Below are 12082 nucleotides of genomic sequence, written 5' to 3' on the forward strand. Positions count from 1 at the left end.
TAAACTGACAACTGAGGGTGCAAAGATAATGGACATAAACAATGACATAGAGGCCGAGCTGCTTGCTGAAGTAGGAGAAGCTGAACAACTTAGTCCTGAGCAAAGAACTGACTTGGCCAGGACAGAAGAGGAGTGTCAAACCAAGCTAAAGGAGACCAAAAGCCTACTGCAAGGGAGATTGTGGGCGGACTTTGAAGAAGCAGAGGTGACACTGGCACTGGAAGCTGCCGAGAAAAGAAACCAAAGGTTTACATGCATCCAACCAGGCACGAGCAAAGAGACCTATGATTTTATGGTAGACCATCTGGAGCAGCTTTTAAAGACGGCAAAGGCAACCTTCCAGAAATGGAATCGCTGGACTCCCCGTCCTGAAGCTAGGTACATCACCCAACTGCTAAGAGTTCTTGAGCAGTCCCTCCCAGAGTTGGTGTCCAGGAAAGCTGATTACATTCAGGCTAAAAGGGCGCTGTGTGCTCGTTTTAGATCCTTGATGATATGGCCTACGTGATTTAATTTAAGTCTAAAGTTTTCATTAGTCATTTCATTTTGCCGTTTTTGTCTCCGAAAAGACTGTATTAAAATGCATTTTGTGACGTAGCTTGGAGCTAGCGTTAGCTCGCGCTTGTGTTAGCTCACTTGTTAACGTCCATATGAAAACGTTGTTCTGCAGGTTCATCATCATTTTCATCTCGCTCCGCGGGTCAGACTCTGACTCGAACATGTAAGGCTGGATGGAAAGTCTTCTGTTGTTGACATTTTTGTAAATAATGTGTGAATAAAAAGTTTCTGCGCCGCTACATAATCGTATCTCTTCTATCAAACTACAAAATGGCCGAACAGGGTGGAGTTGAACCGAGTGTCACCTCTGCAATCTGGAGAGGGGGCGGGGTATGAAGTGTCTCATGTGCATTTAAAGAGACCGCACCAAAACGAGTTGCTCTCAGAAAAGGGTAGAAAAGGGGCCTGTGGAGCTATAATAATTAGGAATTCAGACCCAAGCATTGCAGTTCCGCTTTATATAGACCACAACTGTATGATTTATATGTAAAAAAGGAAGGATTTAAAAGCATGATATGTCTCCTTTAAAATAGACATTAGGTGCAGCCCTAGTTATGTCACTAACATTACGGTGGTTATTACACATATTTTGTACTCACCTCGATGGTTGCTACTGTTGGCACCGCATTGACTTCCAGCAAGAGCACTTTAGCATAACCCAAGTTCACTTTCACCAGATTGGAAAAACACTCGTTGGAAAAATGAAGGTTGCAAACTCCGGCTCTAGGTGGGAGACAGCTTTCTGCTAATCGCAATGCGCATAACCACTGGCGACTGATTTCTGGGTCATCTGGAAACCGATGTAGCCCTGACGTGTTTACACAACCGGGAACACAGCACTGCCGAACCATTGTGAACACAACAACAACAGTACCCACTCAACAGTGCTGAACTTTGTCAATCCAGTCTACGCACTACAAATTGCAGGGAGGCGGGGCCAACAATGAAAGTTGATGACGCAGGGAAATCTGAAAGAATCTGTTTCAGTCAATAGCAAAATTCAGTTGGAAAAGCCAGCATTCAACCCTTAGTGGGCAGTATACCGGACATTTTACAGCTAAATACCTTTACTACAATGTGAAGAGTTGGACAAGGATCAATCAACAGCACTACTTAACACCCAAATACATATGTATTCATCAGAAAAAAGTGGATTTGGGGTTTAGTTGCTCTTTGAAGTCCGCTTGAGTCCAGCAGTAGCTTGGAAACAATCCTCAGTGAAATGATCAGTGCAGAGCACCAAGTGTTTCGTGGGACTTGCAGAATCCATTCCCACCTCAGTTTGGGATCCCGAGGAAAGGTGAAGAAGGAAACTCCGTCCCTGGAAGTCCTCGTACAGTGAGCTGCTACACAGTACCGAGGCATCTGTGGTGCTGAGCTGGTGTTACGGTTCAACTGGTGACCGTGTTACCCTGAGGCTGGGCTGAGTGGAACGGTCAGTGTTAGGAAGATAAAAACAGTGCAGATGTTCTCCTAAAGGAGGTTTGACCGACAATAATCAGCTTTAAAGACAGAAAACAGCTTCTCACCTTTTCCTTCTTCTTCTTCGTGTTTTTTTTTTTTTTTTTTGCTAGTGCTACCTAGTGTTGCAGGTGCATATACCGCCACCAACTAAGAGGACCCATCTAACTTGAAATTAAAAACAAAAACTCTTCTTGATACTCTGTTCTCTCCAATTACAAACCTATCTAACACCTTAGTTCCACACATACTCTTAATTCTCATTGTCTTCTTTTTCTTCTGGCAGTTGGCAAACTTAAAAAGTGCATAATTCATACCTGTCAAGTTTTGGATTTGAAAATAAGGGAAATTTTCTTGCGCCCACTACGAGTCGTCCCACCCACCCAACCAAGCTCCAGTATCCCTTATATTTTAAGATAGGTGTACATGAAATCTAAAATACCCACTTGTCAACCACTTAAATACTATTATGTGATTAGAATCTGATAGGTCGACCTTTATTAACATTAAAATGCTGTGGACATTCCTACTAGGGCTGGGCAATATGGACCAAAACTCATATCTCAATATTTTTTCTCAAAATGGTGATATATGATGTAAATCTAGATAATTTTATTTCGAATGAAGTCTGAGAAGAAAGAGAATTCTGGGTTAAATTTTCTGATCCAAAATGCTACACAGAATCATTTATTAACATGTGTCACTTTTGTTTTTTTCTCCTGTAAGGGACAGTATGTGTGAGTGATATGTAATCTGTAATATGGCTTGTTATGGGGAAGCTCTGAGTTAGGACTCTGTTCTGAGAAGTCAAAGCAGTGACTCTTAAAACTAGTATTTTGATACAAAATAAGCTATTAATTATAATAGAAAACTCGATACATCTTAAATCTCGATATATCGCCCAGCCCTAATTCCTAAATTATAAAACAGCCTAAAAAAACACAAGTGGATATATTAAACACGTGTTTATTTAATATACTTACAGTATATATACAAGTCAACACGTTGCATATTTACTGTTAATTTCACATTGCTTGTCTTTAAGTGAGACATTAACATTTTATTTTCATTAGATATTTTCTTATAATTTCTCATGCTCACTCATGTGGTTCTCTGATATTCACTAATGACTTATTAGACATTTATTACAGACTTTACATTCTTTAACACTTTTTTAAAGCAGTGTATATTTGTGGAGCTTGTGATTGGATGATTTCTCATGCTGACTTACGTGTTCCTTCCGCTGTTGTAGACGCTAAAATCTCAGTTACTAATCTAACAGAACATGTAACTGTGTCACATCCTGCTGCTCTTTAGGAAGATAAACTCTCTGTTCCAGTTTCCAAGGTATTTACACGAGTTCTTTATTTTTCTCACCATCGCTTTTCTGAGTTGTTTCCGGGTTTGTTGCCGCTGTCGGCACTAATCTCGCGAGAACTGCCACTCAGGCCATTTCAGGTGACAGTTCTCGCGAGGCTAGTGACGGCGTTCTGTTTAGTAAGGCATCTTTTAATTATTATTACATTAAAATACGGGATATTTACGGGAAAATACTAATACGGGGTAAAAGAGGGGTAAAATATGGGAGTTTCCCGGCCAAAACAGGATACTTGACAGGTATGGCATGACCGCCAGCTACTGGATTCTTTGTGGACCAGACATTAAGAAGACCATAACTTGCAAAAAATAAATAATAAAATAAATGCTCATAATAGGACTCATTCTCACCTCCATTGAATCAGGGTCCGACATGGACACTACACACTCACACCAGCCAAGAGCATCCCTGTCTGTGTCGCATTACATTTGGCATAAAAGTAACGCCACATTTCAGAAAAAGAACATCATACAAACACTATAATATGGTGGTGGCAGTGTGATGGTCTGGGGCTGTTTTGCTGCTTCAGGACCTGTAAGACTTGTTGTGATAAATGGAAGAAAAACAAAATGAAGACTTTAGAGTGGCTAGTCGAAGTCCTGACCTCAATCCTATTGAGATGCTGTAGCATGACCTTAAAAAGCCGATTCATGCTTGAAAACCCTCCAATGTGGCTGAATTCCAACAATTCTGCAAAGATTAGTGTGCCAAAATTCCTCCACAGCGTTAGAAAAGACTCATTGCAAGTTATCACAAATGCTTGATTGCAGTAGTTGCTGCTAAGGGTGGCCCAACCAGTTATTAGGTTTAGGGGGCTAACACTTTTACACACAGGGCCATACATTTTTACACTTTTAAATTCTGGCTCTACAGTACACTATGCAAAACTGCATAATCCGTTTCCTGCTTTACCTCCGGACTTTCCCACAGTTCTTCCTCTTCCTTCTTTATGTGGAAATGATCCTGGAGCTGCAGTCCATGAACAGATTCTCCTTTACAGGAAACAAAAAAGGGTTTGATTGATTTTGTTATCATTGTGTATATTTTCGAGAGGTGGGACTCGATTAAAAAATGAATCTAATTAATGAGAAAATTTGTAATGAATTAATCTAAATTAATGGCCTAACAGTATTTGACATAAGAAACAACATTTTTTTTAGTGTAAATGGATTTTGGTATATGACTGAAACAATGAAAACAATAAATGAACTTAAACAAAATAGTGTTTGCATCACTGAGTGCTAATATAATGTAATGAATAAATAATATGATTGCATTGTTCAAAAAGCACAAACTTAAATTTAACTAAGCTATATTCACACTTTTCTGGATTTTTTTATAAAACAAATGTGTGTTTGTGTTTTAAAAGGAAAAAACAGGACTTAGTCCAGAACATTCCAGAGAAGTAGAAACTGAACAGTGTAAAATAGTTAGAATATCTGTGGCATGAAATAAATAGAGCAACTGATGAAGCTGATGAATTTAGTTTGAAATATTCTTTCTACATCGCAGGTGATAAGTTGGGTCAGACAATGCTATCTGTAGCAGTGCTTCTAGCCCCGCCCACATCCTCTACCACAGAGAGTGGTCGACTGTCCACAATCATTTATCCACTGACTTTGTTCATTTGTCACTTATGGATTTATTCATTTTGGCTCTGAACCCTGTCTGAGTGTCCAGTGTGGTTTGGAGACACTGTCTGCTCCCACTAAGACTGTTGTCCGTGCTAGCTGCTACATGTTGGCATTAAGCTGCTAGCTGCTACGTGTTAGCACGTGTTAGAGGTAGAAGCTGAGGCTAGAAGAGCTCTGGTGATAGTGCCGTGTCTCCCCAGGTGATGATGTGGATGGTAAAAAGGAGGTGTAGTGTGGAAAAAAGTCTTCATTGAAGCTGACAAAATAATACAAAGTTTATTAAAACAAGCAGAATCAAAAACCAGGGCAGAGACGGAACACTGGAGGAACAAAGGAGGTCAAATCATGTTCTGAGGCAAAAACAGGAGAACTGGAGATATCAGTTCAATGAGAGCAAACAGGGTCAGATCATGCTCTGAAGAAATCCAGCTTGGCCATCATATATATGGACTGACGAGAAATCTGAAACCCAACAGGTGGAGTCTAAGGCTTTAGCCTTAAGACAAAGAAAGGAAGTCACAAATGTCTATTACGGTGGTAGAAGTCCCATACATCAACAAACGAAGGCCAAAGTTAGACTGTTTATGTATACAGCTGTAAATGGAGGAAAGATCAGCCTGGGAACAGGCAACTTTCAAGGTTCACAAGTCAATAAACATCCCAACAGCAGAACAGCACAACAATAAGCAAATTCCACGATTGACAGGCAATAAACATCCCAACAGCAGAGCTACAGAAATAACTGGCTAGGATTGCAAACCCTATATGTTTAAGGCCACCTGTTGAAGGCCCATACTCAGTTTTTAAGTGAAAAGGTATATAGAATAAATTAATATCATATTAAGCAGTCAATACACCTCAATAGACAAACTGTTTCTTGCACAAGTTGCGCACAACGTGGCTTTTGTTTTCCATCCGGTGTTTTTATTTAAACTGATAATAATGCTCACAAAACACAGCAATAAACTCTCCTCTGGTTCTCCCATTTCTTGTGTTGTTTTCTGTGCATCCAGAGCTGCCCGTCTCCTGGTTCCTAAATCTAAACAACCACGGCAGGCCTCACACAATAATAAACAAATCAGAAGATACGTAAGGCGGGTCTTGACGAGTCGTGTCTAGACACCTCACACAACACACCAACTTGTTGACATGCTTTCAGAAAGAAAGATCTAGAGGACAGACTCCATCTGAGATAGTATGTAGCTACCCAATTTTGTTCACTGTTTATATTGCTCTGTGTGTGTTATAGTGTTAGTTTACTCATATAAAAAAACTAACACTGCATGTGTTTTCTTCTCTAAATAACTCTCTGTGTAGCAGAGCTGCTGCAGCTAACAGGGCTGATTATACATTCTTAAAGAGACAGTGTCCTGAAGGTGATTTACTTTAAAAACGACTTTCTGCAACTCAGAGCTGCCCTGAAAAAAGCAACACCACATAATTTAATCACATTTCAGCCTTAATGAAGGAAAAAGTCAAAAGTTACACAAAATGTTGTTATTGTGCTGCTAGTGATTAATAAAAGGGTCTTTGTGGCTCCACTGACTTTGACCCATTATTGTTTTTCTTGTAAAACTATTTAATATAGTATATATATATACTTTAAAATAGTCTTGAAATGATTTGAATGAAAAAAATTGTGATGTGATCGTGGGTTTACAAAGAATAAATCGTGATAAGATTTTTTTTCCCCATATCGCCCACTCCTACGTGTGTTTTTTTTGTTTCCAAAGGTACATATTTTAGGTTTATTACCAAATACCAGTAATGCTATTGTACAACTGTATTAGATACAGAGCAGCCATTTTGAGGTATAGGGCTACAGCTGTGCACGTGTTTAGTGAATTATATATTAAACTTAGTGATTTGACTAAAAGCATATTTCATAGTTATTGTTAAAAAGATAAATATATAAATAGTGATTCATTTCATAGTGAAAATAAGTAAAAAGGGTAAAAGGTATAAATATATTAAAATACATTGGGTTACAAACAATGTACATTTTGTATTGTATTTTTGTAATTTTTGAGAAACTGTAATTGTGTAAGTATAACGTGTGACTAGTATAGCTTTACTAAGCTATGGCCACATGGACTTTGGGACTCTTTAAGGCCATTTAGAATAGAATACGTATCTGGATTACTGCTGTGGTTGATTGTGAAAATATGTTAGAGGAAGAACAATCCTTGGTGTGAAGTAAATGCAGCTGAACACGTGCCGTCTCCATTCTTTATCACAGGCTGAGTTACAGCTGAGTACTTCATACACACACACATATTCCCTCTGAACCCCAGAGGAGCAACAATCTTATGATTATTTTTGTATGTAATAGTGTATTTCCATGGACATTGAGTCTGCTGCTAAGACATTCATTCAATCAAAAATCACGTGATTACCTTTTTAATGACCTCCTTTCTGTTGCAGACAAGGAGAGCTGAGGTAAAGGTAGCACTGCCTTGGGCCACAGTGTTTTAAGTGGGAGCCCCCTGCCTCTGTCATCAAGGCATCAACATCTGTGACAAACACCTACAACATGAGACATGTCCCCAGATAAATGATGGAGAGTTGGTTGAAATGAAATATTGACAAATAAATGTATTTGTCAATTTTTTTAATTAGTTTTCATTTCTAATTTCTGGTTGATTAAAACTCGCATTAGGAGGCCACAGTGCAGGGAGAGCCGCTGGCATGGAGGTGAGGACATCTGTCTTAAGGTAGAAATCAACGTTAAAACAGGCCAAAGCCATGTTAAAAAAGGGCACATCGTCTTTCGCTGGAACACATCATGTCACTAAAGTCTTATTCTTGTCATTTTCTGAAACTTGGCAGCCCTGGTGCATCAGCATTATGACACCTCTGACTTTTATAACAAACCACTTTATTTTAATTGTTTTATTTGTTTCAAATATTTAAAGGTTCTTGAAATTCCAATTACAATGGTAAAAAATACTAATGAGAAATACAAGTTGATTGCGTTTGAAAGGGTGTACTTGTATTAATATGATATGTTATCATTACATTAGTGGTTAATTTGGTCTAACAAAAAATAATTTGTGGAACAATATGTCGTCCAGCAAAATCTGTTATCGGCCCAGGCCTAGCTCTTTCACTTATCGGCCTGTCCATCTTGTGCACTTCCTTCAAATTTGTAAAATAATAGCTTAATAAAAAATAATCATGAACATGGTTAGTGAATAGTGGACCTCGTAAATTTACCTTTTCAAAGTGAGAACTCATACTGTCCTTTTCACACACAAATCTGGCTTTACTTTATCAATAACATTACATTTTATTTATAAGCATTTTTCAAAACTACTTTATAGTTAACAACATAAAACCCTCAGCCTGACATTTGAAAAATCCTCAAAATATTAACCGTCACAAAAAATAATTTATATTGATTTATTGTGACCAAGTACTGTACCTATGATGAAAACTACAGGCCTCTCATCTTTTTTATGTGGGAGAACTTGCACACTTGGTGGCCAATTAAAATAGTTTTTTGCCGCACTGTACTTCAGTGAATTAATAGTTGGAAATGGTTCATCCATTATATTTTTAATACCGGTAGGGAAATAAAACATGAAATATGATTATTCACGTGTTAATGCATACAATTTTATTACGTAGTAGTTTCTGTGACAAGCACAAAGATAACATTTTTTGCCACTAATCAAGAGCCCTGAGTGAATGTCACCTTACAGCAAGGTATGAATGGTCCACCTCCTTTCCTTCTGTAAAATCAGTCCACAACAAAGTTTTTTTTGAAATCCTCAAAAATGCTGTTTTTTCACAAAAAATTGACCGACTGGAATTTTGTTATTACCCTGGAATCCCCCCATTAGTATCAATGTTTTGGTGTGAGAATGGTTGGTGGGTATTGCATTAAAAGACCTACACCACTCTACACACACAGACAGACGGACGACGAACTGATGACAATACTCTTCAGCCGAGGCTGAGGGTAACAACTACAAAAAAAACAAACTACTAACAATAAGGGTAAATACAGAAAATACAGGAGTAGAAAGCAGAGGTGGTCAGTTGCTTTAATACTGCTTCTCCTATCGGTTTTACAAAAGTGCTTGAATATGTGCATCATTCCCGCCCTCTGGAGACCTGGGTAGTCGGTGTTTTTTCGTCAACCAGGTGTAGCCTGCTGTGTGGAAGTGAAGGGACTGCCCTTTCTTCCATACTGCTGCTAAGCTGCTCCTATCAGTTTTTAAAAGTGCTCATATCAGCCGTAACTGACATCTGGACACCTCCTCGAGTCTGAATATGTGTAATATAAATATGAACACTATTAAAACACTAACAATCTCTGGAAAAACAAACGCTGTTAGGTTGGAAATATCAACAGATAAATAATAAATAAGCTTGTTTACGTTTTTTATCCCTCTCAACCTCTGACCCCCCCCAGATCGCAGTTCCAGAGTGTGAAAAGGCTTATTGGCCGGCAGCGTGGACAAGACATCTAGCCTTTTAATATAATAGTGCCAGTTGGAAGTATGTATTTATGTGGGAGCTTAGAGTTATCAATTATGGCCAAATGAGTATGTGTTTGAAGGTTGGAGGTGTACATACTGTAGTGTTACAAAGGGGTATACTGTATGTGCGGGTGCAAACTAAAATAGCGTGTGCATTTTCCCTGGTTTCATTCTATGGGACATGCACATGATAAATGGATAAAGTTGGCATCAATGCTGTGGGTTTAGCTGAAATCTGATGAAAAAAAAAAACACATTTGTACAAATAAAACTATTTAGCATTTAACATTTCTTAGTGCAGGGGTGATTATCATCCAAGGTTAGTAATTAATATACAAACATATGTAACTTAGCGAGCAGACTGAGAATAACTTCATCTCTCAATCATGTGTGTGGCTCACACTTCCAGAGGAAGCATGGTGTGTGTGTGTGTGTGTGTGTGTGTGTGTGTGTGTGTGTGACTCACTACTCCTGTGGCTCACACATGCACGCGCTTCAGCCGCACACATGCACACACTCAGTGAGTCACATCAGGTTGAATCTCACGCCCCAATGTGTGAGACTTGAGAGCTTTGCTAATATATCAGTGTGAGTGTAGCTGCTCAGATGGCCTTCCCCCCTCTCCGGTCTAACCCTCCTTCTGGTGTAACCTGCGTTGAATTCGCTGTGATTTCAAAATAAAATTAAAATGAACATTTTGAAACGTAATCACCACAAAAGGATCAGTCAAAAAGTATGTTTCCTCAAAAGAGAAGTCCACAGGAGCTCAAAACTTGTGAAAGAGCCTTAAACTCTCTCTCACTCGTGTGTCTGCTTGGCTATGTACGGACATGTCTGGTGCGTGACTCTAGCTCACCACTGTGATTGGCTCTGGCACGCACCGGAGTGGAGCTGTGCAGTGATTGGTTCTGGGCGCACACGTGACTCTAGTGACTGTGCTTCGGTGGACAATAAGGCTGTGTCCGAATATTACCTCCCATCCCCTTTACTATCCACTGTTCCTTCACCTTCACCTTCACAAGAGTATAAATAGCGGCCGTGATAAAAAGGAAAAGAGGCTCAATGCTCTCTTTTTTACTTCCTTTAGCCTAGAAAACACTGATGCATCCTTTACCAAAGGAGGCGAGATAATGCTGACCCACAATTTCTTTTGGCGACAACATTTAAAGGGGCACGCACACCTGATCGCTGACAAGTAAAGGCTGGGATACACTGTGTGATTTTTTTCAATCCTTGCACTCAGCTCCAGCTCAAACTGTGCAACTCAGACGCAGAGTCTGAGAAAAAATAAAAGACGGCAATGTGATGGACCAGGAGCTGGATGGACAGTACAGTCCGTCAATTTTACAGCAGTCCTACGGTGTTAGCGCAGTGTGAGCGTTTACGGTAAGCCGGTCCGTGGCACTGCTTCAACTGTGCGATACCCTCACAAGGAGCTCACGAGGAGCGACTGGATTTCAAACATGTTTGAAATCCTTACGACCTACCATTGCTGATCGGGAGCTGGTCGTGAGGTGTTAATCGCTTCTCGTGACCCCATGTGTACTACACGATGCACGACACACGATCTAGCAGAGACTCGCACGATCCCACAAAATAGTCGCACGAGTCAAAAATCAGCTCAAAATGGGCCAAAAATCGCACAGTGTATGCCTGCCTTAAGGGAAATCATGTAAGTCATGCAGTAATGTGCTTTGAACAACTTTAAATAATGAATCTAAAACCCATCTCGTATTATATGTAAGACATTATCAGATTATAACTGACACATAAAACACACACTGTTGTTCAAGAAAAAGGGATCAGATACGCCACAATTATGCAATAAAATAAATTCATTTATTTAATTGCAATAACAAAATCAGAATCAGAATTTCTTTATTGATCCCAGGGGCAAATTGCTTTTGTTACAGCCACAGAACACATCACAAATAAAGAATAAAAACATTAACAAAGACAAAGAAGAATAAACAATAAATAAGTGTATAATTAAGTAAAGACTGTTAAAGATAGGGGTCAGAAACACACACATTACAGTAGTAGAAAAAAGTAGGATATATAATAATAATAATAATAATAGTAATAATAATAATAATAATAATAATAATAATAATAATAATATACAAATATATACCAGTATATACCAATATGATTCACATATTTACAAAATAATACAAATATACAAATGTGATTTAGATATATACAACAATCATGGAATGATTTCCTGTGGCATTTCTGTGGAGCACCGTGGTTGGATCAGCCTGGTGCTGAAGGTGCTTCTGTAATTGACCAGCACATCATGGAGTGGGTGGGACACATTGACCAGGATGGATTTCACCTTGGACAGGCTCCTCCTCTCTGTGGCACTCGCCACCACTGACTCATAAAACATGACTCTCACAGTGCTCGCCGGCTTGTCCAGGTGAGAGTAGACACAGTTGAGCAGGAAGGTGATGGCATCCTCAACTCCAACCTTGGGCTGGTAGGCAAACTGTAGTGGGTCCAGGTGTGGTCTTATAGATGGTCAGAGCTGCACCAAGATAAGTCTCTCCAGGGTCTTCATG

Source organism: Gouania willdenowi, unplaced genomic scaffold (assembly GCF_900634775.1).
Source record: "Gouania willdenowi unplaced genomic scaffold, fGouWil2.1 scaffold_188_arrow_ctg1, whole genome shotgun sequence".
Classification (NCBI taxonomy): domain Eukaryota; kingdom Metazoa; phylum Chordata; class Actinopteri; order Blenniiformes; family Gobiesocidae; genus Gouania; species Gouania willdenowi.